The sequence below is a fragment of the Hetaerina americana genome, unplaced genomic scaffold (genome assembly GCF_022747635.1).
Source record: "Hetaerina americana unplaced genomic scaffold, ioHetAmer1.1.p SCAF_9, whole genome shotgun sequence".
NCBI lineage: Eukaryota > Metazoa > Arthropoda > Insecta > Odonata > Calopterygidae > Hetaerina > Hetaerina americana.
This window is the reverse complement of record NW_027287538.1, coordinates 18,891,564-18,919,028: the sequence shown is the minus strand read 5'-3', so window position 1 is coordinate 18,919,028 and position 27,465 is coordinate 18,891,564. Positions and strand designations below refer to the sequence as shown.

The following is a 27,465-nucleotide window of genomic DNA, read 5'->3' as shown; positions in this document are numbered from 1 at the left end:
GTGGTGAAGATGGGACATTTTGGGCACACTTACGAGAAATATAAATTGTTCCACCTGCTCTAGTTTTTACCCCCCAACTTTAACGTTTGCTTAGCCTTTCTTTTTCTAGAAAACCTCACGCCCTTTGTTTTATTTACATTTATTCTCATCCCATATCTATTGCAATGATTTTCCAATTCACTAAGCAATGCTTGCAACCCCTTGGCTGACTGACGAACTAAAGCTTGGTCATCAGCAAACCTAACTGATTTTACGAATTCCCCTCCCACTTTCATTCCTACCTCCAGTTCTTCCCATGCCTCTTTAATCATTTCCTCTGCATACAGGTTGAACAGCATTCTAATCTATTCCTATTTTCTGCAAAATATTTATTAGTTTTTCCCAATTCAATCTATCAAATGCTATATATATATATATATATATATATATATATATATATATATATATATATACATATACTCGTATGTGTGTGTTCTCTCGGCTTTGTTTGATGGCATTCGTCAATCACATCAGACGTCGTCATGGAAGAAATATAATATTTACATACAAGTAAATTCGTCCTAGAAATACTCAATACTGATATACTTGTAAATTCGTCCTAGGTTTTTTCGTAATTATTCCATTTCATTTTTAAACATCCTGAGTCATCATTTTGAGTCTATAGCGCCATAGGGTTACTTTGGATTGGATTTGGATTGTCAACGATGCGTTTGTTTTTTGGCAGTCAAGTTGTTTTCATTTTTTAACTTTTTATGCTTGAATGAATCGTTTTTTTTATGTTTATGCCAGTAAAATTTTCCGTATTTGAAAATGTCCAAAATATTACTTTTATGCTTATACAATAGCCGTGTAATACATAAAAGTAGGTTATCATAAGATAAATCGTCATGTGAAAAATTCTTCCCTTGCACCATCATATCTGCTCACACCGGTTTTCTACCGACTGTCTCAATGAAAATGTCATATATATAATGAAGCCTTTATCCTACCCTCTATATTGGAGAGCATAAATAGGACCCAGGTTCAAATCCCGGCGGCGTCGAATATTTTTCAGTGGTATCTCGATCCCTACTTGGGGATCGAGATGATGCGGTGGCTAATGTACTGACTTCCCACCCAGTGGGCCTGGGTTCAAATACCGGCGTTGTTGAATATTTTTCAGTGGTATCTCGATCCCTACTTGAGGTGCTTTGTGGAGGGCACTTTGAGTGAGTACGCCGTCCGTCGGAAGGGACGTTAAGCTGCGGACCCCTTGGCGCCTTTCGACAAGAGTAGGCTAATGCCGACGCCTGGTTTCTCTTCCCCCTTCCCATCCACCCCTAATGGCGGAAATGACCTTAGCTGTCGGCCGCCTTACATAAAAACTACTACTACTGGAGAGCATAAAACTTCACTCTCTGTCCGCATAAATAAATATCGATTTTCGACCAAATCTGAGTCCTTGTCCACCTTTCCTTTTTTCTTGCAATCTCCTTCTCTTAGCCTAACTTATGATATCTACTTCTCTCTTTCCGTCCTAGGATCCCTCCCCGACGGCGCTACCGGCATGGAAGTAAGGACCAGTGAGTTCGCATACATCTAGGCCCTCCAGTCTTACCAACCGCCAGGGGTCATCGAAGAACACTATACCCCCCCGCCCCTCTTCCCCGCCGCATCCCCTCTCCTGCCCCCTCAACTCATTTCCTTCCTTCGCCCGTCAGTTTTCTCCTGTCGGCAAAGGCGAAGAGTCAACGCCGAAACAGCCCAAAGACTGTGTGAGTGTTCTTTTCTCTATTGTACGGCCAGGTTTTATAATGTGTGTTTAAATATAATAGTTAATTAATTTGAACTTTATTTTAACTTGGAGATTATCGAAAAATCCGATTTTGCAAACGAATAGCATTGCTCATTAGTGAATGCGAACATTACTATAGTAGCAACATAGTCTATCATCCGTTGAGCTATTAAACGATCGGTTTTGAGAAGAACTAACGGTCATACAACTGAGTTTTATCTTAAGCAAGGGTTAAAGTTAACATTCAGTTTAACGAGGCAATTTAAAAAGAGTTGTATGTGTAGTATATCTATAGTATAGTGTTCTCGAGTTTAGACTGCCTTTCTGAGATTTTTTCTTTAATTTTTATTAGATATATGTATATACATATACATTCACACACACACATATATGCCCAAATAATGTTATATAAATATGTATATCATAATAAACCTTAGGTGTTTACATGTGTATATATATATATATATATTAAGATTTATAAATGCAGAAACACAAAGAAAGGATACTCACAGTTTGTGTAGTTTTGGCGTTTCGGCGGCTCGGCCGTCATCATCAGATAAATCTAAATCAATGTCTTCACATATGTTTGCGTCACCGAGGAGCGTTTTGTTTCGAAGATATTTATTATATATGTATGTATGTAGTATATATGTGTATAGTGTATGTATAGTATATATGTAGTATATATGTGTATATATATATATATATATTAAGATTTATAAATGCAGAAACACAAAGAAAGGATACTCACAGTTTGTGTAGTTTTGGCGTTTCGGCGGCTCGGCCGTCATCATCAGATAAATCTAAATCAATGTCTTCACATATGTTTGCGTCACCGAGGAGCGTTTTGTTTCGAAGATATTTATTATATATGTATGTATGTAGTATATATGTGTATAGTGTATGTATAGTATATATGTAGTATATATGTATATATATATATATATACATATATACTACATATATATATGTATATATGTATATATATATATATATATGTATATATATATATACACATATATGTGTGTACCTATAATTAATAAATATGCATATATATACACACACAAGCATATTGATTACGTGATAAAAATTATCTTTGGTAATGAATAGGACATTTTCAGCAGGCTTCTATGTTAAGTCGGCATTGAAACTAACGGCTAAGGCTGGTATGTCTGCTGGAAAGCTTAAACTGTGTGTTTCACCGGATTAGGAAAGATTTGCGTGTCACACGAGATTAATGTAAGAACAAACTCTCTATCCTGTGACTCAGAATCACTCGTAATTGAAATTCACCGTAGGAATGCCTATGCAATGGTCAAAGTAGGTAATCCACAATTTTCAAAATGAGGAGGGTGAATAATCACGCGCCCGACGAGTTGATTGTTCGATTGAGTTCGACCAATTGCTACTTGGTATCACCAGATATTCCGTTAACTTTTCATCCACCCTTGCGCAAGTTAATTCTTGCGAAAACAAATACTTAGCTCTCGTCCATCAAGGTTTTTCATAGAAAAACTAAGAAAATAGTTTACGGTCAGCGTGATATCTATTGGGCAAAATTATCTATAACATGGAATATATATATAAAGGCTTTTATGTAGAACGTAGTGTTTACTCTTATTTTAACATATATTAAACAGTTTAAAATATGAGACTTTAAAAATATGCACTAATTTTGAGGTTTGACAAAAGTTTCTAATGCTTCCAGTTTAAAATTAATAACAACTTCTGTACTATTTTCTTAAATATTGAATTGCGAAGATTCAGGCATGATTTTGTGGAAGGAAGGCGATCGTGTTAACTGTATTAAATAATCACACTATTCCACAATATGAAGATTTATTACGACCATGGTTTCAACCTTACTTCATCATCCTTAGGTGGATAGTGGACAAAAAACTTTCAATAGTTTCTTTGTGAATCGCCACTGTTTTTTCAACCCGAAGTTAACCCTTTCATTCCTATTTACCCCTTCTTTCTTCCCCCCTCCATATACCACTTAACTCCCCACCCTTTGCTTGAGAAGAAAACATTTTTGCCTATTATTATGCCCATTACCATTGACCTTATGGTGAGGGAGTAACTTCGAAAACATGGAAAAAGTCTTCATATATTAGGATATTGTGATTATTATAACCCTTACAAAGTAGAAGAAAAATAAGCAGACTTTGTGGAATATGCCGCATTCTGATGGGAGGGAAAGCTTGGGCAGGACTAAGGAAAGAGGCGGGAAATCCAAATTGTATTGAGAGGAATGATCACAAATTCAAGGTAAAATGCTGGACACAAAGAACGAATTTTTTTTAATTTCACTTCTTAATAAAACAATTGTTGATTGGAAAATATATGCAAAACTATTTGAGCTCTTTCCTAACAGAGAAAATACTTTTAAGAAAATATTTAAACAATTTATGTAATAATTTGATTGATGTGTTGTGTAAAATTATATGTTACAGCTCAGTTTTGATTTTTTTCTTGTTAATTGGAAAACTGATGTTCATGAGATCGGGATTTTCTTTTTTTTTTGTGTTAGAGATTGGTGTTAAGAAGTTTCCTTTAAATTTATTTTTTTCTGACTGATCTTATTTATTATTTTTTATGATATTGATTGGATTTGAGATGTCATGCTATTTTTCCAAGGCAAGGCAACACTTGGGACTTGTATGTCACCTGACATTGTCTATCAGCACATGAGAATTTTAATAATAATAATAATTTAACAAGCTATCTTCTTAGATATCAAGTGGGGCATAAAATTTTTGAAATTTTCTCAAAAAGTGTAATTGTGAGGTATATCCTAGTACCAATTCGGCAGAATCTGCGAAAACAACTCGATTATAATTTTCTTCAAACTACCGATACGAAATTTACCATTGAAAAGAGCAATTAAATGAATTTGTGCCATCAAATTTGTTTCTCTTCCGTTTTAAAAGGTTTCCTTGAATTAGGTGGATGTTATATAATGGATGATAATAATAACGCACGTTATTAATGAATCGGTGTAGGAAATAAACTAATATTAATTATAGTGTTGTTTGAGTTGACATTTATGTATTCGTCTATGTTGGCGGAAGCCGTCGCGGTAATATTAATGGTGCCGTCGAAATAAGTTCTAGTAATTAGTTTGTATTTTATGTTTCTTATTAGGAAATTCAAAATATCAACACGTTTAGAATGAAGGCCTAATTTGGTATTTTATTCAATATTATTTTTTATTAAAAATGATTAAATTATTTTTAAGAACTTAGTCAAAAAATTCCCCTGAGATTTTGAAATTTTCGCTTATAATAATCGGTAACCCTATAATTCCAATATGTGTGGCATTGACTCTTAAGGTCAGTTAGCAGCCATTAGTTACCAGTGAGAAAATTTTCACATTGGTATTTAAAAAAATAATATTAAAAATGATGATGATAAAAATAAAAAAAAAATTGAATGAATTACATGAACAAGCCTAGATTAAGAAGATAAAGTTAAACATTTATTTGGGGTAATTTTAGGGAATGAGAACTTCTACTAGCTTAAAAAGATCAAATTTGACGAAGTGGGACATATTTTATAAGCAGGTAATTCCAAGTACATGAAGTTAGGGAAAATTGTAAGAATACTAATGACAATTGGAAGCTAATTGAGTTATCAAAGCAATAATTAAAAAAAGGGGGAGACTCAATGCCCTGAATTGCTAATGGAGATGTTGGGACAGGTTTCCTGCAGATTTTAAATTTTAATGTAGCGCACATTAGTTCACAAATTTGTTCCCATTGGTTAATAGAATTTTCCCCTCCTTGCTTTTTCCTTCCCGTCTTATTAAGGTGGCAGTCTATCGTATAAGTGGTTGTGGTTCGTTTTTATTCCCGCCTATTTTATACACCCAAGAACTTCTGTGGTGGATTATGAAAACTTAAAACTTATTTAAAACTAATTTTTCCACTGACACGTATCTATGTACGCGTACACCACCACTCGAGGTCCTTTCCAGAGATTTTATATTGATGTTTTCAGTTCCTATCTCTTAAACACCAACCATCTCCTTGGCTATTTCACCTGGTGCTTGCACCCCCTGCCTTTGGTGGATGGCGGGGTATTTGTGTAGATGAAGATGTAGCCATGTTTTCAATGGGTTAAGATCAGTGTGAGGATGAAGTCAGGATCGACATCGGTTTATTTCGAACGCGCGAAATAGATGTTACGAAATATGCGGTCTTATAAAATACGTTTTAATGCGGAATCTTGCTATTAGATGCGGCGATGTGAGAGCATTCATTATAAAACAACATTTACATCAATGAAATCATCGAAGGAGACTGAAACCACGGAAACCTCATGTTTCTCAAGAGACCGGAGAATCTCGTCTCGAACTGGCCAGTGCCAAGGTGACGGTTTAGACAAGGACTCTACGAGACCTAGCGTCTTGCGCAAGTTGAGGCTCGCGTTTCGACTCATGGCGAGACTTAATTTTTATCGCGGAAGATAGTAGTGCGTTTTTTCACTTAGCGACGAGTTTGCGTGGCGATACCTTCCATATTGGCGTCGAGAATGAAGTTGCGGAGGTAAAATAATGAGCCTATATTATACGTGCCTCGTCGGGAACTAGATAAAAGCAGCCCAACAATTTCCACTTAAAAGAGACGTGATTGTTTGCTCCGTTGGACGGCATGGCAACTAATGAAAGAGATTAAGTCGGGAATCACATGGCAGGAAAAAGGACGGAGGAGTCGCCTGCAAACAGCCATTTGCTCTGTGAAGCTACCCTACTGTCCCGATGCCCTAAAAATCGCTGCTTTTGACAAAGGTGCGATATCTTCGAAAAGAGACGGCAGACCGCGTGACCTTTTTCGCGGGTAGTCTCCCGTCGGCCCGGAAATTTTTTGTCGGTCACTGAATATATATGGCAGACATTGTCTGGTTTTGAAAAGGCTTATGTATATTTTAAGCATCTATTGTTAGAATTTATTACATTATTCAGTTCTTTGTAGTTTCCATCTTCCTTTCATCGAGTCCAAGATCCTTGCACCCTTCCTCTCTCTTCCCATCTTACGTAAAAAAAGATTACCATCGGCTCTCTTTTTCCATCGGCTTTTTTGTCCAAAATTTCCGTTCTGGTAGGTTTTGTCAAACTTCATGGAAATTTCGGAATGTTCAATCTTAAAAATATCAGGTTTCAAAGCAAGTACGACGGATGTTTGTGGTTAGTATTAGTACTTAGTATTTTTAGTACCCTGAAAGCAACGGCTAGGGTGTATGACAGGGGGTGAACACACCAGACTAATTTTTACCCGAATATTTTTACACCTACTGCGGTCGGACAAAGTTATTCTGATCCCTCATCGTTCGTGACATCTTAAATCTATCTGTTCTGCACATAATATCTCCAATCTCATTTACATGATATCTCCTACGGTAGTACGATTGGGCTACTAATACATTTTCAACATCATTGCTAAAGACACATCCTTCCAATTTATATAAGAGATTTAACATGTAATTTTAACTTCGCTCCGTGAGTGATTCCCAACCATGCTCCTCTAATGATTTTGATACGTTACTTAGTTTGTCATAGTAACGTTTTGCAAATCTAGCTCCTCTACGCTGCCCTTGATCCGATTCGGCAATCAATCCAACTTGGTGAGGATCCCATATACTAGCAGCATATTCTAAATGATGCTTAACCAGCGATATATAAAATTTCTCTTTTACCTTTTCATCAAATTTACCCAGTATTGTTATAATAAATCCTAATTTTTTCGTTAGCTTATCAATATATTTTCCGTATGTGTAACCCAGGAGAGGTCGTGAGTGAGGGTAACGCTTAAGTATGCAATCGATTCTACAAATTCCATTTCGGTTTTCGGGTGTTTGAGTTGTCATTCGACCACTCTTTAGGATGTAAAGTGAGTGAGAGAGATAAGATGGTTATTTTTCGTCTTTTGACAATTTGGTGACTTCGCACTGGGATGGGATAGCAAAGTTCCAGTTTACCTATCCTATTCTGTCCCGTTGTGGTGAAAAACTTGACGTCAACTACTGGATGGGGAGAATAATCTAGACAGGAGCAAAGGGACGGAAGCATTTATTTATTGAAGGGTTTGGTTAGGGTTGTTTCACCCGGGAATTCTCATAATAATGAGGAAAATTGCTTTTGGAGAGGCAGAGATTCGACTTCCCATGGTAGCTGAGAGTTTTGAGCGATTTGAGAGACGAGTGACTGAATATCTTGCTTTGGAATTTCCCCAAGTGCCCAAAAGTTCCACCCGGAGATCGTGTGAGAATCAATACGCTTATGGTGAAGGTCACGTAGAACGACCTGCGGTTCCTTCCGTTCGGCCGCAAACTGATTCTCATTTGTGTTTGGTTTTTTTTATTGTTCATCTCTGACTGAGGCGGTTTCGCACGGATTGTTGCCCGTCTTTTTGGGTGATTTCGACGTTGAACGAACCAAGGTCACGTTCTGGAAGTAAGACTTTTGGGCAAGGGTACTTTCTTCCCTTCGGAGATTTTCTGGTTCGATTTTTTTCCCTTGCTGGAATTAGAAACAAAAAAAAGAAATGTTTCGGACCGACACAAGATGTAGACTGCGAGAAGTTTTCTTGAGAACCGCTTCCTTTCCATAAATAACGGCGACGATAAGATTTACTAAATTCAGACAGCGTGTACTTGCCGACCATTATCGCCATTTCCATCATCCTCGGCGGTCGGAGATATGAATGCCCAACGGGTCCGCTGCAGCGGCGATTGGCGAATGGATTAATAAATACTTGGCTCTTCCACAGGAAGCGTGTATTACTCAATTATTTTTAACCACTTCACTGGGGCCACATTAGGGATTGTGATAAGGTTTCTTACGCTAGTGCGTTGGTTTCGGTCATTTGTTTTATCGCTGTGCCTTCGCTCAAGTATCTTGGTAAGTGTGAGGAACCAGGAGATACGAGTATGCAATACGTCGGCTAGCATTGGTTTTCCTCCATCAAGTCTTGTTTCAGATTGCTTGTAACCTTGGATTTAGAGACTTTGGAAAGGTAGTAGAACGCATCTAAATAGAGATTCTGGACTAAGTTCTTCTATTATTAGAATGGGATTTTAGGTGAGTAGTCACAATAATCTAATACGGCATGAACAAACGATAACCCCCCGGAAATTTAATAGAAATACTCCCATTGTGTTAACGTAATTTTAAAATTTCCCTGATGAATAATCATTTTGCAACCAGTTACAATAAAAATTCTTCAGGTTTCATTCTAAGAATTTAAAAAAAGACAGTCCGGAATGGTTAAGTAAATAATTTTGTTGTACGCTTTGAGGATTTTGACAAAAGATTTAATAAACTTGAGGTTTCCATTATTCTTTCAAAGGTTTTACGCCATTCAATAGTATATTAACGGAGATATATTATCTTAGCAATGAAGATAACCACAGGTAATATAAATTCCATTGTGCTAAGGCAAAGTGAAGAGCAATGAATTAAATTGTCAATAGCCGATAATTCTAACATTTCATAATGCATTATTCAGACCAAGCCTCTGAATTATAATTTTATGAATGCATCAGACATTCCAGTTCATACCTTAGTTCTAATGAATGGAACTCTTCGTATATTATTAATGTTGTATTTGTCGTTATTGATGGATTGCTAAATGGGAATAACATGGTAGCTAGGCGTGTTTCAAAGAGGCCAGTTGAAGCATTTATTCCAGGGAGTGGTGCGCCTGATGGTGTTTTTATTCGCCCAGTCACTTTGAATTCCAAGAAAGTCGTTGATATAATGGCGTAAACATTATGCAGAATGTTTCCGCTCAAGTAAGCATATGCTTTATCGATTAGTTAACTTCACGGGGGGACTTTGAATGTGGCAGAAAATCAGTTTGCGAAATAAGGTTTTGTTAGAGAGTTTTTATCAAGTATTTGGTAGAGTCAGGCATTGAAATAGCATTCATATGTTTACTGTTTAGTTTGGAATATCATGGGATATGTCACCATCGTTTCTATGCATCGGAAACCTCTTAAGCATTGCACATTGATTCCTTCCATGTTTTATACCGCTCTCCCACATACATTCCCTCTACAAATTTATGTTGGGTAAAATTTTTATAATTTTTGTATATGATTTACAATTAATTTACTGATATCACAGCTTCCACGCAGATGACGAATGTGGGCAAACATCGAAGCCTTCTTGACACCAAACTCCTTTATTTGAGCATGGATATTTTTCTTAATTGTTGGCTGAATTACATGTGGTCATTTTGTACTTTCTTAGATTAAAATATTTTTTGAGGCAAGGGGGCTTGTAAGAATCCATAAAAAATGACGTAGAGATAAACTGATAAAATAAAGAGGCAGTGTAAAACATTTTCTTAATTTCAAAATATTATCTTCATATAACTCATATGATTGGTAAGTAGCGAAACTGTGAATTAGAGACGGGGCTGTAGTAAAAGTAATATTTACTTCCCATGAAGGTTCCTTACTATAGGAGTAAGGAGTTGCCACTGAATTTTGCAAATAAATCTCAACTTAGATAATAATCGTATTAGAGATTTTATGTTGCGACTGTTGATAGCATTTTTTTCGGAGAGAGTAAGTGAAATATTTGGATTCTAACGAACGAAATGTTTTGCAACTCAACTTTTCGGGATAATTTAGAATAAATAAATTAAAAATGATTAAAGTTGTTACTCTGTACTACTTTCCTTCATTAAAATACAAAATTAAGCTACTATTAGCATAGTTTTTAGAGGAGTGACTCCTTAAATTCCATATCCAAATACTTTATACATATAGTTGAGTGTAGGAGGACGCCTCGGAATGGTTTCATGATGAATAACGTCAAAACAAACTTCGTAATTCCACATAGAAAATAAACTTTAATGCGACCGATGGTTCACTGTGGTGTAGAGTCATCAGGCCTGATGGTGCTACCTCGAAATTAATCCTTGGTCGCGTTAGTCCAACGCGGGGTCAGCGAGGGTCAGTAGTCCAACGCTCTACACCTGGACTACCGCGATCCACTAAGACTATATTATATATAATATATATTTTTATATATTTATTATTATATAGGAAGAGAGGGACAGAACTGATCAGATCATATATATATATATATATATATATATATATATATATATATATATTACTAATAAATTATTCAAGCATTCAGGCCAGAGCCACCCTAAGTCATGTTTTCGTCCATTAGGTTTTGAGGCGCTTCAAACTGCGCAGCTAACTAGGACGTAAATGTAGTAGTTAGCGGCCGCAGCAATTGCCCATGTCTCAACATCCACCTCGGGGTGTAGCCTAATAATTTTTGAACGGAAACCCTAAAATATTTAGGGATCCTTGACAAGTATGCTCGAAGTCCCATCATAGACCACAGCGTTCGGGACATTGTCAGCCTCCACTTTCTTCCCTCCCGGCAGATATGTAAATTAGGCATGACGGCGAGGCGAACACGAAACCGGATGCATGAAAACGAAGCTCTTTAACGACTGAGCGCGCAAATGCTTCTGGACGTCGAATTCACGCTCCTCTCCGCCTCGTCCCAGAGCGCCGCGACCCGAGGAAAATGCGCTGATGAGTCTAATAATACGTTTGTACACTAATCACTCTTTCACAAGTTTTTCAATTTCCTCATATCCTTCTAAATGCCCCTCCATCCGCGGGCTGGTTACACCACGCTCTCCCCCCGTTTCGCGTGCCCTGCACATAATATCCATTTGTCTACCTATCTATCCTTTCCCTTAGCTAAGATTACTTCCATCATGCGGCCAACTTGGAATTTTATCAGGTTTAATATAATTATTCATCTCCTAACGGTTTGCGGTGAGAAGCGACCTTAGTCGTCGGCACACTCAATCTCCTATTATATATTCTTTAACTCGAGAGTGGAATTATTAGCGCTTGGAAAGACGATATCAGGGAAACAATTTTGCTGTCAATCACGGTAGACGAGGAAAAAGAGTGCGTGGAAGATTATTATCATTGTGGATTCTGCAACACAGTTTTAATGCGTAGCATCTTAAAGGCTTTAATAATAAATAGATGAGCTATTATCACGTCTTATAGTTGAGAGGAGCCGATACAACAGATTCCCGAGGCAAAGATCAAAGACGGAGAGTACTTTGTGGTGCTTTGTGTCATCTGTCACATTGGTTTTTGAAGTGGTGTTCTACAAGTATTGTCTTGTACTTAGCCTTTTTTCAATATGATCTAAAAAAATCCATCGGCTTAGGATTCATATGATTCTGCTTTCATTCTAACCATGTATAGATATAATATCCTAGTGTATATCGCAAATTGCATTACTTTCAGAGGATATTGGACACGATTAATATCCTCTGGACTCGTAAGAATGGAACTAGGAAGGAATGGAAGCTTAAATTCTATACATTAATGGTAGTACCTATTCTGCTCTATGAAACGAAATATGAAGACAGGCAAAGGCTGGCGAAAGAAATTAATATGAGACGGAAATTAAAAAATTGAGTCAGCGAGAGGTAGGGCGAGGTAAGGGGCACGTAGATATTAAGACATTAGAGTATTTAACATTTGCAGTATCAATGCTGAAGTAAGAGAAGACTAGGGGATTTAAAGAATCGTGTGCAATGGATGCACCACGGATACAAGCTACGTAAAAATATTATGTAGGGTAAAGGTAAGTCACGGCAGACCAAGGAGGAGACGACTGGAACATCTTGGAATACAGAGAAGGCAGAGAACTTAATCAATCGATAAACATTGGTGATGATCCTACAATTAATGAATGGCTAGGCGTGACACAACTCTCAGAGTATTTCTTGTGGAGTAGAGCTTTTATATTTACTAAACGATGATCAACTTAGGCCAAATTCTCATACCACTGCAGAGAAAACTCGAACACTCAGAATCTGCTGTTTATAGAGTTCTGTTTAGTTAAAGTTTATGCAGCAATTCTGTTCATTCCTGATTGATAGGTGAGCATATTGATTTATCATTTGTCATACACTATTGCTACTTTCAAATTTTTGTAATAAGTCGTATGAAAATTATCATAGGGTTTTAATAATTTATAAAAGGATGACAGATGGATTTCGGAATAAGCACTCATGGAGTTTCAGGAAAAATTGAGATGTAATAACAACATGTATAGCTACACTCAATAATGATTAGGTCAAATTTCAGAATTTTTTTGCTCCATTGTGCAATAAAAGTCTGCAAAATACCAGATTCGATGATTGATTTCGTGATTTACCCCATGCACTCGTGAAATTTTTATAATGTGCTCTTACGAAACATGTTTACGTACACTTACTATTATCTTCAATTGCTTCTTCGAGGAGAGTTCGGTTCAGAAGTGTTCTCATTTGAAACGCGATTGTTGTGAGTTGTGCTTCAGGCGTATCTACGCTTCGAAAGTCTAAGTAACTAGCGTCCATCATGGCCTTGTAGAATAATAACAGCGACTTCTCACAAGCAAGACAATAAATCGTTATTTTTTAGTATCTGGCGGGATGTCTCTGTAAAGGAAAAAGTCATTAAACGTAAAAACGCCGAAGCGAATGCAGTTGAATAAGTAATACTTTGGTAATATGCTAATCAAATACTTTGTCAATATTAGGTACTTGTTGTAAATTTTGAAGTTAGCTATTCTGCCGTTTTCATCCGGAACATCTAGCTATCATATTAACTTTGCAAGGCGATCAGTAATGTTTGCAATTCCTTGGCTGACTGGAAAAATGTATTTTAGTCATCAAAATACTCGACTGATTTTATGATTTTCCCACCAAATTTCATTCCTATCTCTTGTTCTTCCCTTTCCTCTCTAACCATTTCGACCACACTTTTGGCTAATTAATTACAGCCATCGCTGAAAGCATAATTAGAGTAGTTCAAAATGAAAATTATTCTAAAGAACGAGGATTTGATTTAGTTATGTTAATGGAAAGAATAATGTTAAATAGTTCAATAAAAGATCATAAATTTAACCTCGTGGATCAGTTCACGCATTTGGATAATTTTATTAGATTTTAAGTCCGCATGACGACAGGTATATGAGGACAGCAATGACATAGAATCTGAAATATCGTTTTGAAAAAAGAGACAATACAACAATTTCGGAGTATAAAAATCATTTTCCTAATCCAGTGAATAAATTTTACTCCGTGAAATAGTTGTATTAAATACACATTTAGAGGATGAATCCGTTAAAAGCTATTGTCGCGGTATCTCCCTCAGTTTCTTTGAATTAAAAACAAATGAGGTATCTGATGGCGATTCAGTAAGTCATCATCCCACTGAATATGCTCAATTAGTTTTATACTTCTTACGGGTACATTTTATGGACTTTCTCCTAAACCAGGATTCGGAAGTCTAACAGTCGCCTCGTCAACATTGTACAATGGCTACCTTTGTCTTCTGCTGCTATCCTGTGCATTTAAAATCACCGAACATTAAGCCCATTATGCAAGATTTTTTGGACGATTTGCCTAAAAGACTAATTGAAAAAAACACAATTCCTCGGCTTCCCATATTAAGTTTTTAAGAACCATTTCCTTTTCTTGGACGTGAGTATTTTTCCGCTAGTAGTAGTTTCTTTTGATAAAACCCTTGCATGTATCATTCTCCTATTGCCTCCATCTTACTGTCTGAAATTGACTCAATATTATGTCTCTTTTCATTCAGATACAAGTGATATCCGTCAACCACATGTTTTTTGTATGATTGTCAACTGAATGGAGGATTTCTTGTGGTTTGTACAATCATATCGTCCACAACCCGTAAAAAACTACTCACCTTTTCATCAATTATCCTTTATATTGCCTTTTTATGTTTTCCTGTATTTCAATTAATTCTTCGTCTCTGTGCTGGGGAAATGAAAGCAAAGTATGTAAAGATATTAGTAAGAGGTCTTACCATTTGCAGAAAATAAATATCTATTTATAAAATCTTCCAAACTCATCCCATTAGATTTTTCAAGATCAAAATAGAAAATATTAGTAAATATATATACAATTATTACCAACCCCTTTAAATCGGATGAGTACGAGGCCTAAACCTAACCTCCAATCCAGTACCATGCGTTACACTTCATTCTTTCTCATTCTCTAATTTATGCATCAAAATCCGCTAGAATCTTAAACTAATAGCTAACTTATGAGTGGTGATAAATTAAAAAAAATACTGAAATCCGAGCCTTAGTAATATAACCATTAAACATAATATGCAAGTTTCCTTTGATATTTTATTGTGACAACCTATTTCAATGCATCTACTCATTTTCAAGCTCAGAATTACCGTGACATTTATATGTATGTATGCAATGTCAGAGTAGAAGTGATTGGGTGAGGTCAAGGAACCAACCCGGAAGTTATTTGTGGGAGGTCAGGATAGGGGCGGGTTGTCGTGTGGGAGTAAAAGCGGGAAAACTCCAAGCCGATAAGATGTGACAAACACAGTGGTGGAAATACAGTGAAAAGAGAAGTGTTGAGGCGAATCTGGCCTCATGTTCTTTATTTCAAACAATCTTAAGCTTTTAATATCATCAATTAAGAACATTTTATCGAATGGAATGACTAAAAATTAGAATTCAGAGGTGCTTTTCGTATAGTTTTTCCCTAAATGTGATGATTTATGGGCTATAATAGAGCATTCTCTACCAGAGCCCAATTAAGCGGTGAATTTAATAGATAAATATATGACAAGGTGTTAAGAAGAACTGATATTTGAGTAACTTGATTTTCTCTGATCATATATATATACGTATATATATATATATATATATATATATATATATATATATATACATATATATATATATACTATATATGTATACATGTATGTAGTATACATATATGTACACATACTCACTCAAACACGAAAACCCGCCAAGAAGTAGTAGTAGTTTTGAGGCAGCTGAGGTCATTTGCGCCATTAGGGATGGGCAGGAAAGGATGAAGGGTGGAGAGGAAGCCGACGTCGGCATTAGCCTACTCTTGACGAAAGGCGCCAAGGGGTCCGCAGCTTAACGTCCCATCCGACGGATGGCGTTCTCACTCAAAGTGCCCTCCAGAAAGCACCTCAAGTAGGGATCGAGATACCTCTGAAAAATATTCAACACCGCCGGGATTTGAACCCGGGCTGGGATTCTGGGTGGGAAGCCAGTACGTCAGCCACCTCACCATCTCGATTCCTCCCGCCATGAACAAATGGAAATAGATGTAAGGAAAAGGGATGGGAACACAAAAAAGACGAATACAGGAGAAATGGGAAAGGCGGAATCGAGCAGATCAAAAGTGCAAAAAATATTTTTCCTTCCCAATCCCCTTGCCTCGGTCAAGGAAATATTTTTGCACTTGTGATCTGCTCGATTCCGCCTTCCCAAACTCTCCTGCTTTCGTCTTTTGTATGCGTTCCTATCCCTTTTCCTTTTATCTATTTCTATGTGAATTAATATATATATTTGTATCTCAAATGGAGTTGGTTTAGCTCGATAATATTCCCGTAAACTTAAACTTTTGAAAAATTTCCCCATTAGCTGAATACGGCGTAAAATCTCACATGCAAGTTATTTAATTGAAATGGAAGTAAAATTTAAATGAAATAAGGCAAAATACACTAAATATAGAGTTAAAAATGTCGGTTGATAGTTTGGAGAGAGTATGTCTCCGTTAATTTTTAGATGTAATTACATAGTGCCTATTTCTTTCAAGGAAACGGTTCGAGTGGAGTTCAGATCAAGTTACGTATATTATATCATTATTTTGGCAGTCTACGGTTTAAGTTAGGTTTTAAAATAACGCAGGCTGAACAGCTCTTTAACTTCCAAGCCTCGCAAGGCAAAAGACGAAACATGATCAATCATGATGAATCTTCAAATTCCGCATTCCACAATAAACCCTTCTTAAATTCCGCATACTTCCTTCCTCCTTTTATTCCGTTCAAAATGCCTTTTATCGTTTCCTTCCCCTTCCTCGTCTGCTTAAAGTCTTCTCATCAATATCGCAGTCTGCAGAATTCCATCGCTTAACAAAATTCCTTGTACTCTCCTTTCCTGTCTCTTTTGGATTTCTTCCAGGAAGCCTCTCTTCTCCCCCACCATGTCCAACACTTCCTTTGATCCCCTTTCCGATAAATCATATCAAAACGATTATAAATGAATTTCTATTGTTATTCACCATATCGGTAATGTAATATTATTTCTACTTGCTTGGACATGATGTATAATTGATAAATTATTATTTTTTTAATGTTTCGTTCGCGAGCGAAAATATTTCGTAACTTCACGTTGTCGGCCAATATCCACCTAAAGAATGTAAAGAGCAGCGGCATGGGTTGGGGAATGGGTATGCTTGCATCTTATGTTATTATGTCCGCGGACGTTGAAGGGGTGCTGCCGTGTCCAATAATCGATCGCTCAATGGCTATGCGCACCGACTTTACCGTCACTGGCTTCTCGTTCCGAAGCTGCTGCCGGAGATTTTTTTTCGGAGTATCGTTCAAACATAATCAAGTTTTGCTAGGGTCGCGGTTGATGTTAAAAGTTTAGGTTACTTTGGTAAGCATTTGAAACAAGTAGCTCAGGAGATTCAGTTAGATGCTTTCGTGTACATATTTTTTTTCTTTTTTCAAGGAAGCAGCCTGAAATCAGTGGTGTGTTATATCGTACGCTCTCATCACAATTACCATCTCAAGTGAGAATAAACTAGTCTTTTCGAAAAGAAACTCATATTTCGATGTACACGCATGTTTCTTGAAATGCACAAGGGTGTATTGTTCCATCTTTCTTCTTTCAAAGTGGCTTTGCTAATATCACACAGATTACTCCCGATAGCTTATCAAATCGTGCCGGTCAACCGATGCCCAAAATTGAGATCTCATATAATGGAATAGAACGTTCGCTGAAAAAAAGTAAGCCTAATAAATACTCCGGGCCCGTTAAAATACCCGCTTGTATATTTAAGGATCTACCTTCGGAAATTCCGCCGTATCTAGAATTAATATTTAAGAGGTCGCTGGTGGATCACGAGGTTCCCAAAGATTGGAAAACGACTAAGTTAATACTAATATTTAAAAACGGAGACCAGGAGGAACCGAGTAGTTACTCCATTTCGCGCAAATTTATGGTACATATTGTAGCTAGTTATATCGTGAGACACTTGGATAATCAGGAGTTATTAATGGAAAATCACTCGAGAAAAATCTCGCGAGACACAACTTGCGCTTTTTGTTCATGATATTCTGATTTCGGGAGAGAGCAATGTTCCAGTGGACACGATTTTTCAAGATTTTAAGGAAGCCTTCAACAAAGTACCTCATAAAAAACTACTCGAAAGCTAGAAGCATATGGCATTGATAAAAATATCCGGGGTTGGATGAAAAACTTTTTGAATGGTCAGGTACAAATAGTACTGATAATTGGAGTTAGTTCAAATGCAGTAGAAGTTACTTCAGGTGTTCCTCGCACGATAAGGGATCATAATAACATTGTCCGACCGCGGTAGGGTCATTTTCGGGTAAAATTTAGCCTGGTTTGTATTCACCCCCTGCCACGCATCCTAGCGGTGGCTTTCAGGGTGCATAATTAAATAAATAATCTCAGAGACTGTTTTGCAACAATTTAGCATATTTTAGAAAAATACGAAATTTTTGCGTTACCATATCCCATAGTATTTCCTAAAATATGTTCATAGGAGAAAAAAACATGGTCTTCAAATGTGTTGCATATACATGCCTTTCTCTTGAAACGCCCTCCAAACACCTACAAATGCATAATTATAATTTTTTTTCGTTTAGAAAAAACGGTTTTGTCCTCCAACTTTCCATTAACTTCGTTCTACGATTGACTGAAAATGTCTTTCTAAAACCTTTCCATGCTGCAGCTCAAGGTTGAAAATGTCCACCACCCCTCAGGACTGCAGGCATCAGTGGTCACCATTGTTCATCCGAATTCGAATTGTAAGTCGCGATTCTCCGCTATTTCGTCCCACGGAGACGAGGGGGTTGATGGTGACACGGAACATGCCAAGCAAACTATCGTATTACTCGTTGCCCCACGACAAATTTTCGCAGAAAGGTCTTCACGGCCTTCATGTTCATTTTATTACTCATTTCGTTGAGCAAATTGGAGTGAGAAAATTTTCCGTGGCCCAATATTCGCATTGCGAAGTTACGAACGAATGGCATTGAAATATTTCATCCTTCTCATAAAAATGCTGTATCTTTTTAATTTACACATATATATTTTCACTAGCACAAATACCATTTTAGTGTGAGTCGATTCGACGGTGATCTTGAGTATTGTTTCCTAACGTTGTTAAACACAAAGCAGTTTTAATGATATTTTATGCAACTACCCTTAATATTCATTTAAAATCAACAATGAGTTTACTAAATTTCTTAGTTTTTCGCTTACTTTAATTCTTTATTAACTTCTCTGACAATTCTTCGTTGTTACTGAAATCATATTATTTTATTTATTTTTTTTAAATGGGTCCCATTATTAATCGTACCCCCAACACGCGAATCCAAAATCACATTGATCTTAATTTTAACTGGTTACTTATGAATCCTCACTATTTTTTAAACTTGCTTAACTTATTGCCAAATCGATTGAGGTTACGTGGGTGACATTCATTTGTAATTTCTATCTTCTTGTCTTCGGCCATTAAAATCTCCTCATTTATTTCTAGCTTCACAAGAAAAAAAATTTTTCCGGATCTTGCTTTGCAAACTCGCCTTCTATTACTTGCCACGTTTTCTCCTTCATACATCCAATTGAACTCTAGCATATCGGCTTGATTGAATGGATGTTTGTTGGCAGAATTCAATGCAGTGAGCCCGAGGCTCTGAGCCTATTAGCGTTCATTGGGCCCTCAAAACGGGGTCCGAAAGAACGGCTGAACGCGACGTTCAGGTTCTTCAAAATGATTCTTACTGCAATATAACACCGGACAAAGAGAAATGTGTGGAAACGACTGAGTTTATCTTCGGATACTCTGAGGATAAAATCATAAATGATTTAAGTAACTACTCGGATTTTTCTTGGAGTAGATCGTCGCCGATCTCGATGAGTCGTATAGAAATAATTTTTATCTCAATACTATTTGAGGAATAGAGACATCTCGGGTATCACTTTGAGCTTCCGGTTATCCGGCTTCTAATTTTTGAATTTCTTGATTGATTTGAACCCAAAGGCATTCATGCATCCTGGTTCCCCGAATAACCATTTAATCCGGATTTGAGTTATTGAACAACAACATCTAGTTCCTTTAAAAGCCCCAAAATTTCAGAGTTTAAGAGGACGCCTCGGTAGCTTAAGTGGCTAAAGCACTCGAGCGGATATTGAGGGATCTGGGTTCGAATCCCAGTCAAGGCGAATGATTTTTACACACTGAAATTGTTGCATTGAAATGCACATTACCGGATGACTCCGTTAAAAGTTACTGTTGCGGCATCTCTCGCAGTTTCTTTGGAATTTTATTAGCATTCGTCTATTGGGTTATGGTACGTTGTCGACGGAGTGTAAATGCAGTAGTGGCACTGCATACTCGTGAAACCTTACTAGCATGACCCATAAGTATCCTTAAACCACATGCAATATGTTGCAACAACTCATTCTTTAGCATTCCATACTTCCAACCTGCATGAAATCCATCCAAAACCCCTATTATTTTCCTCCCACTTCCTCGGATTCTCAGGAATCTTCTCGATATTAACGTACACAGCATCTCATTGCCTCTCGGTATCTCCTGTGTCCTCCTGTCATCTCCGATTTTCTCCCAAAGACGTTTTTTCTTCTTCTCGCCTGCCTAAAGCTTAATCGTTGGTTTTCCTTGGCGTCAATTTTATTTCTTCAATTCTTATCCACACCCACATCTCAAAAGTCTCCAATTTACGCTCATCCCCTAGTCACTACAAAGTTCCCGATCCATGCAAAACTAAAATCCATATTAGTTGTCACCAGTCTTTTCTTTGACGCTTTATTTAAGGCACCTGTCATCAACACCCACATCTTTTTAAAAGATTTCCAACACCGCAATTCTTTTTCTGTCCACGCCACTCAGTCAGCCCGCTCTCCTCATAAACACTTCCCAAATATGCAAGCTGTTTTACCTGTTCTAGTTTGTGCCCTCCAACTTTAATTATTAACTTTATCGGTTAACTTAAACAAATTAATGAAATTACCAAGTGTCTTAAGAATCACCAAGATTTGAACAAAGCATTTTTGATTGAAGCAAGCAAGATTTGAGCAAAGGCGTTTGAACAAAGTTGTGTTTGGTGAAACGGTGAAAAATTGTAGGCTCAACAAACAACTTGATTTTTTTAGGTGAAATATTCTATGAATATAATTATAAATGTGTTAAATTTAATCTAATTTAAGAATTGAAGAAGTAGGTAGTAGTTTTTCTGATGTCTCTGTACAAATAACTGGAATTTTTTGAACGTCCTACCGCTATGGTAATTTATCACAAGAGTAACGTGGTGTGTTGCTTAGATTCAAATCTGAAAATTACATCCCATTACTACAAATATATGACGTAACTACCCAATGATAAGTATCTAAATGCATTCTCGAAGAGATGTTTTGTGGAAGTGAAATAACTCAGATCGCTCTTTGAATTTGAGTTTGTTTGTGTACCCAATTGAGTTAAATTCATTTATATTAATGGTCATACAACGTATCGCGACGCTTCCAATCGGAAGCTGAACCTGATATATAAGAGCCATCATCATCCCTCAAATTATTTCTTCGATAATGAAAGGCATACCCATAGGCTACAGCTAGAGCTGTTATATGTTTAATGCAATATGATCAAATTTGGAATGAGCTAGAAATGAGTACGTATCAAGGAAATTTCACATTTCAGTTGACGAATCCTTATATTTTTTCTTTGAAGATATTCGGTTGGAAATTTATTTTATCGGTCGAATCTCACATCATTCCTTCATGTGGGTTACTGTATTGTATCGTCAAGCACGATGGAGTAAGATCCTATTGTCTGTGGTTTTGGCCCTTGGTCGAAATTGCCACGTGAATGACCCCGCTGCAGCGCAAAAAACTTCGGAGCCAAATATTTTTTTGTGGACAGAATGGTTCACCTTGGGCCTCATCTGTTTATTCGCGTACAAAAAATTCCTTTCTCGCAGTCAAATTTCTATTCCGACTTCATTCAACCAAATTCAGGTAAGAATTCCGCACAGAGGATGCCTCTACACGTGTCAATGCTATTGGAGATTCTATCTATGGTGGTTTTGTTATTGAATGCTTATATTTACCTACTTATTTATTGTGATTCAATTAAATCCACCTTGTAATGCAGGGATCACTAATCACTCGCTATATTTGTTAAAAGTGCATGACAATAAGTCACCTTAAAATAAAATACCCATTTTTGAAAAGATTCAGGATGAAAATAATTGAACTTTAGTGTCCACTTTGTAAAATGCACCAGATCGAGATTTTAGCTACTATATGTGTGCGTGCATATATTTCTCAAGTGTTATAATGCTGTAAGATCGTCATTTGAAGCACTGAAAATATGCAACGAAAAATATGCGAAAGCATAAAGGGATATTGAGCTTAGATTTTTATTATTTTAGTATAAATCGACATTATGTTTCTCGTATTTCTATGGGTTTTGCTAACTTCGCAATCTTGGCTCTTTCTTTGGATTAGCTTGATTGAAGTAGCTTAAATTGCGCAGTATAATAAATATATTTATAGATCTCAGCGTCAATGCTTGTTAGGTAATTCTGTTCATGAAATGCCATTACTTGATCCATGAAGAACCGTTAAACGTAACTTGGCTTCTGTATCGCGTGATTTATAGACAGAATTTTTTTTCTTGTATGGAAAATACAATTGAATGGCGTGCGCATTGTTTAATTAAGAATTTTTCATTATTTTCAATGTCAAAATCGCCTAATAAACTTTAAAATGTTTCAATTCCAGCAGTAACAAAGTAAACAATTTTTCACAAACAACGTGTTTACGGATTGTTCTTTGAATCAAAATGAAATAACATTCTCTGAATCACAATGGGTGAATTTTTGAAGATAAACTATACATTCCAAACGCACCAACAGATAGTAATCGTCACTATGATCCTACGCAGAATCTGTAGAGACATTTTTTTCTTATATTTTCATAAGACAATATGGAAAAAAATTATGTATTGCTCGCCGATTTCTTCTGTTTTTAAAAAGGTAGTACATGTAGCTTCTCATCTCCCTGAAACTGAGAAAGTAGGGTTTCGTGGTTGGTGTAAAACTTTTATGGGTTAAATTTTCGAAGAAATGTGTATAGTATTATGTATATTTGAGTAAAAGTAAATGAAAAAATTGATAAGTAAATTCTCAAGTTAAAATGAAGTAAAATTTAAATTTTAGTTACACACGTGAGACGTGTTGTTACGAGTACGCTCTTATGACGACTAAGACTTATCGTATGACGACTAACACGTATCGTAGAGACGTGTTAGTCGTGTTAAGAGCGTTCAACTACTCAACTCTTCAACCGGGTTCCACTCCAGGGTGATATGCACCATTTTATATTCAAGTTCTGTGATATTCTAGTAAACAGAAATCGATGGAAAACCGCGTCGTGGCAACCGTCGTCGCGATCGTGGCGTCGCGATCCCTCAGGCCTGAATAAGTGAATTACACTCGCCTCAACGCTTCGTCCGGGGTGAGGGCTACCTTCACCTATGAAACCAACCTCCAGGATGATTGCTGAGGAATGTATATTTATATCGCCCAATGAATATTTATGAGAGTGAGTGGCAACGGGCCGATTTTATGATTCATCAGAAGGTCATACCTCGATTACATAATTATATATGTTCTCACATGTTAGTTAATGCATGAGCAATTAGGTGTAGGGTTTAATTTCCTCTAAGAACTTTTATTATTTTTTGCACTCTCGACAACATTAAAGTGCTATGCTAACTAATGCATTCCATATTATTTACTGCAATTTGTCTCCTATCATCTGGGTGAAAGAATGTAATAATAATAATAAACAATTTTCATTGCCCTGGGAGCAAAGTCCCTTGGAGCAGAATACATGTTACATGAGGTTTTGAAACCTATGGAGTGAAACAGGTTTACATAATGCATAGAATAAGGTAATTAAACCAGTCACAAAACACAATTTAACATCATTTGAACGAAACATATAGCACAATACATACATACAAATACAAAGAACAATAGTTAAATATTTAGCCTGATAGAACAGTAATAGGTCATTTTGGTAGTGTGGTAGACAGATATTCAAACATTTTCCTGCTGAATTGGGATGTGTTCCTGGATAATTTTACTTTATTAGGCAAGCAGTTCCATAGTTTACAGGATGAAATACTGAATGACTTTTCATATATAGCCGTGCGGTATTTGGGAAGATGGAATTTTTTTGTAATGTTGATCTCTTTGTCGTAAGTGAATTGAATAAAAAATTTTCATATAAATAAGAAGGGGTTTTAGAATTCAGAACTTTAAATAATTGTGAGGCCTTTTAGGTACCCAGTTGGTTTTGGAATTCCTAATTCATGATCCAAAAATCCTCCAGAAGATTAAAAATTTATCCAAAATGAATGAAAAGAAATTTAAAACCTTATTTACGACTTGAGTTTCTTTGTACTTTCCTCTTTTTTTGCGAATTAATCCTGAAATCTCCTGAGATACACAAAAATTTGAGCTACACGTCGTGATATAGTCTGCATCATTTTTCTTTAAATTATGCCAATTAAATACAGGATCTGTCCCAAAAAGAAATAGCATGACTTTTTCCCACCGACGTGGACGGCTGAAGACTTATGGCGGGAAAGGTAGTTGGAGTTCTTGGGAAAGCAACGCAACCCGCGTCAGTAGTCTGCAAGCCGTTACAGTGTGCGAATTTCTGCTAGACTGGTCTTTGTTCGACGGTCGCTTCACGAATGCACAATGCCGCGTTCCACGGAGAAACGGCAATTTGTTTTAAGGATGCTTACAGAGATGTGATGTCCCCAGGAATGGTTTTCCACTGGCTCAAGATATTTCGGGAGGGTAGAGAAGAGGTTGACGAGGAACGCCCTGGATGTTGGTCAAAGGCAGTGCGATTAATACATGTAAAAAGTGAGAGATGTACTCAATTTCGATTTACGCCTGAGAGTCAGAATGTTAGCAGAAGAGTGTGATATTCCGAATACCACAGTGCATTGTATTCTCACAGAAGATTTAGCCATGGAAAAGGTGTGTGCCAAGATGGTTCCCAAAGTGCTGTTGGAAGATCAGAAAGCTGCTGGTGCGACGATCTTTCGCGATTTCTTGGACGCTACACCACTCATCTTAAAGGCCCACTGTGACACCACCGGACTTCTTTTTGTTCCACTGAATAAGAAGGAGCTTGAAAGGCAACCATTTTGGAACGTTGGATAACGGCAATGAAGATGCCTTCCACGAAGTGTCCCGCGATTGGCACCAGTGTGTCGATGCACAAGGGTGCTATTTTGAAGAATTTCAGTTTCTTGGTTTTGTTTAAAATTTTAATTTATACTTAGATCTGCAGTGAACTTTTTTTCCCGAATTCATTCTGCTATATTTGGGGGCATACAATGGATTGCAGTTTAAAAAAATAATTTCTCGGGGCGCAATTATTTTTTATCATCGTATTTAGTGATCAGCTATGAAGCTCATAATTCAATACTTCAATCATTATCCTTCAATTGCTTGTCTAAATATTGTTCAATTCCTTATATATTTTAAGTGTCTATAGAGCCTCAAATGTTTTATTTCTGCCAGAAAAGTAAAAGACACGGAATCACTTATTTGGTCATTATTTGTAGATAGGACTTAATTAAACTTCTTTTTCTATTACTTTTTGGGGTTCGCGGTAGTCGGTAGGTAGTAGCAGGGGGTAAAGCGTTGGACTGCTGACCGGAGGGGCCTGGGTTCGATGTCCGGTTAAGGCACTCTGGGCACCTGCAGCTCCACCCAAGCTAAAGTGATTTTTCAGGTACCAGGTCTTCCTGGGAAACCATAACCGGCACAGAGAAAGGAACTGGCCCATCTACCCTGGTGCGTGAATTTCACACGCCGTCGGGCTTAGTACTGGGTGATCTCTACCATCACCTACCAAACCGACATTCGGGTTGATTACTGTGTTTACGGTTTTAATGCTTTTTTGGTGGGTAGACCAGCGAGTTGTCAGTTACTATTTTGCTCTAAAAAGAAGTATAATAGTAAACAAAACAATCATTTATAATATTAGAATGAATTGTTTTCGTTTTATGACCATAATAATATTTCAACCTCAAGTTTAGTTTAAGAATACTATTCCATTTAGGATAACGTGATTTCAAATCGTTTACGAAATCCAGCAGAATTGAATGCTTGTTATTTTTTATAAATGCATGTGCAGATATTAATATTACTTCACTTAAAAATACATATGTGCTACCTGATTTGAATTGAAAAGTCTAACCCTTGGAGACCATGGAATAAGATCTTCTAAATCCCTCGACATCGAAAACGTTTTAGCCATGCTTTTTCCGTGGATTGGCTCGGTTTTGATAGTTTACACTGCGCAGATTAATGACTATATTCATTGATCTCAGCGTCTATGCTTGTTGGGTAACTTTATTTATGAAATGCCAATCTTTGATCCATGAAAAAACATTCAACGTTAGTTAGCGTCCGTGTCGCGTGAGATATAGACAAAGATATAAGTTCCCTACATGGAAAATGCATTTGTATGGCCTGCGTGTTGTTTCCTTATCAAAGTGTTATTATCTCAACAGTTACGTTCGCCTAATTACTCTTTCAAAAGTACTTCTGTTGTAAATTTCAATTCTAGTTATGAAGAAGTAAACAGTTTTTCCAAAACAGCTTATGGTTTGTGCGAATTAGGTCAAAATCAACATTCTTTGCATTAAAACGAATGTGGTGAAAAAGCTCTCATGTAATCATGCGATCAGAGTCAGGTGTTTTATTTGAGAAATAGTTTTCACAAAAATGAACCATGAATTATTTTTATTATATATGCATTACGTTTATTTTTGTATAAAACATTCACTTGTTGGTATTTGGAACTTACCTAATAGAACTCTTAATTGGTAAATATTTAATAAAAATTGAGTATGCTGCATACTACTTATGATAGTACACCTGAGAAATATTACTCGGATTATTGAGTAAATTAAAGGAGTAATCATTTCCTTAGACGAAGTATCCTGTTGACAGCTCCTTAATCTTTTTGGACAGGAAAGGCACGTATGAAAATATTTTTTTAAATCAATAATCAGTTGATAAATATTCACTTGGCGACGTTTGTGTATTGGTTCACCGCAGACCATTTTCCATTATTCTCGAAAAGTAAAATAATATTGGTAACAGAAGAGCGCCATAAGAAATATACTACCCAATAAATCTTCAATTCAATCTATTCAGGTGGTAATGAATTAATTACAGCCATTATTCGTTAATTTGCGAGCAGAATTAATTAACAAATCACTCCAAAGGCCAACAAATTATTTGTGAAAGACGTGTTTTGATATAATAATGTTATGCACGTTTTCCACTAATAAGCTTTAGGCTACACGTGGAAAACACATAATAGATTAATCAACATTTATTTCAATGTCAGATAATTCAATGGGTTCACTCATATCTATGAATGAACATATTTAAAAAAATCAATTAAATGGATCAACGTGGTAAATTTATGAAATATTTACGACATC

The 27,465-nt window shown here is 36.6% G+C and overlaps 1 protein-coding gene across 1 annotated transcript in view; it reads left to right on the top strand.

Moving 5' to 3' along the window:
- LOC139699089 (vasopressin V2 receptor-like) overlaps nucleotides 1–27,465 on the top strand; it is a 197,603-nt gene that overhangs the window by 150,331 nt on the left and 19,807 nt on the right. The window contains exon 2 of the mRNA XM_071598097.1: nucleotides 1,521–1,752. The gene's annotated coding sequence lies outside the window, so the exon portion shown is untranslated. The remainder of the gene's footprint in view (nucleotides 1–1,520; nucleotides 1,753–27,465) is intronic.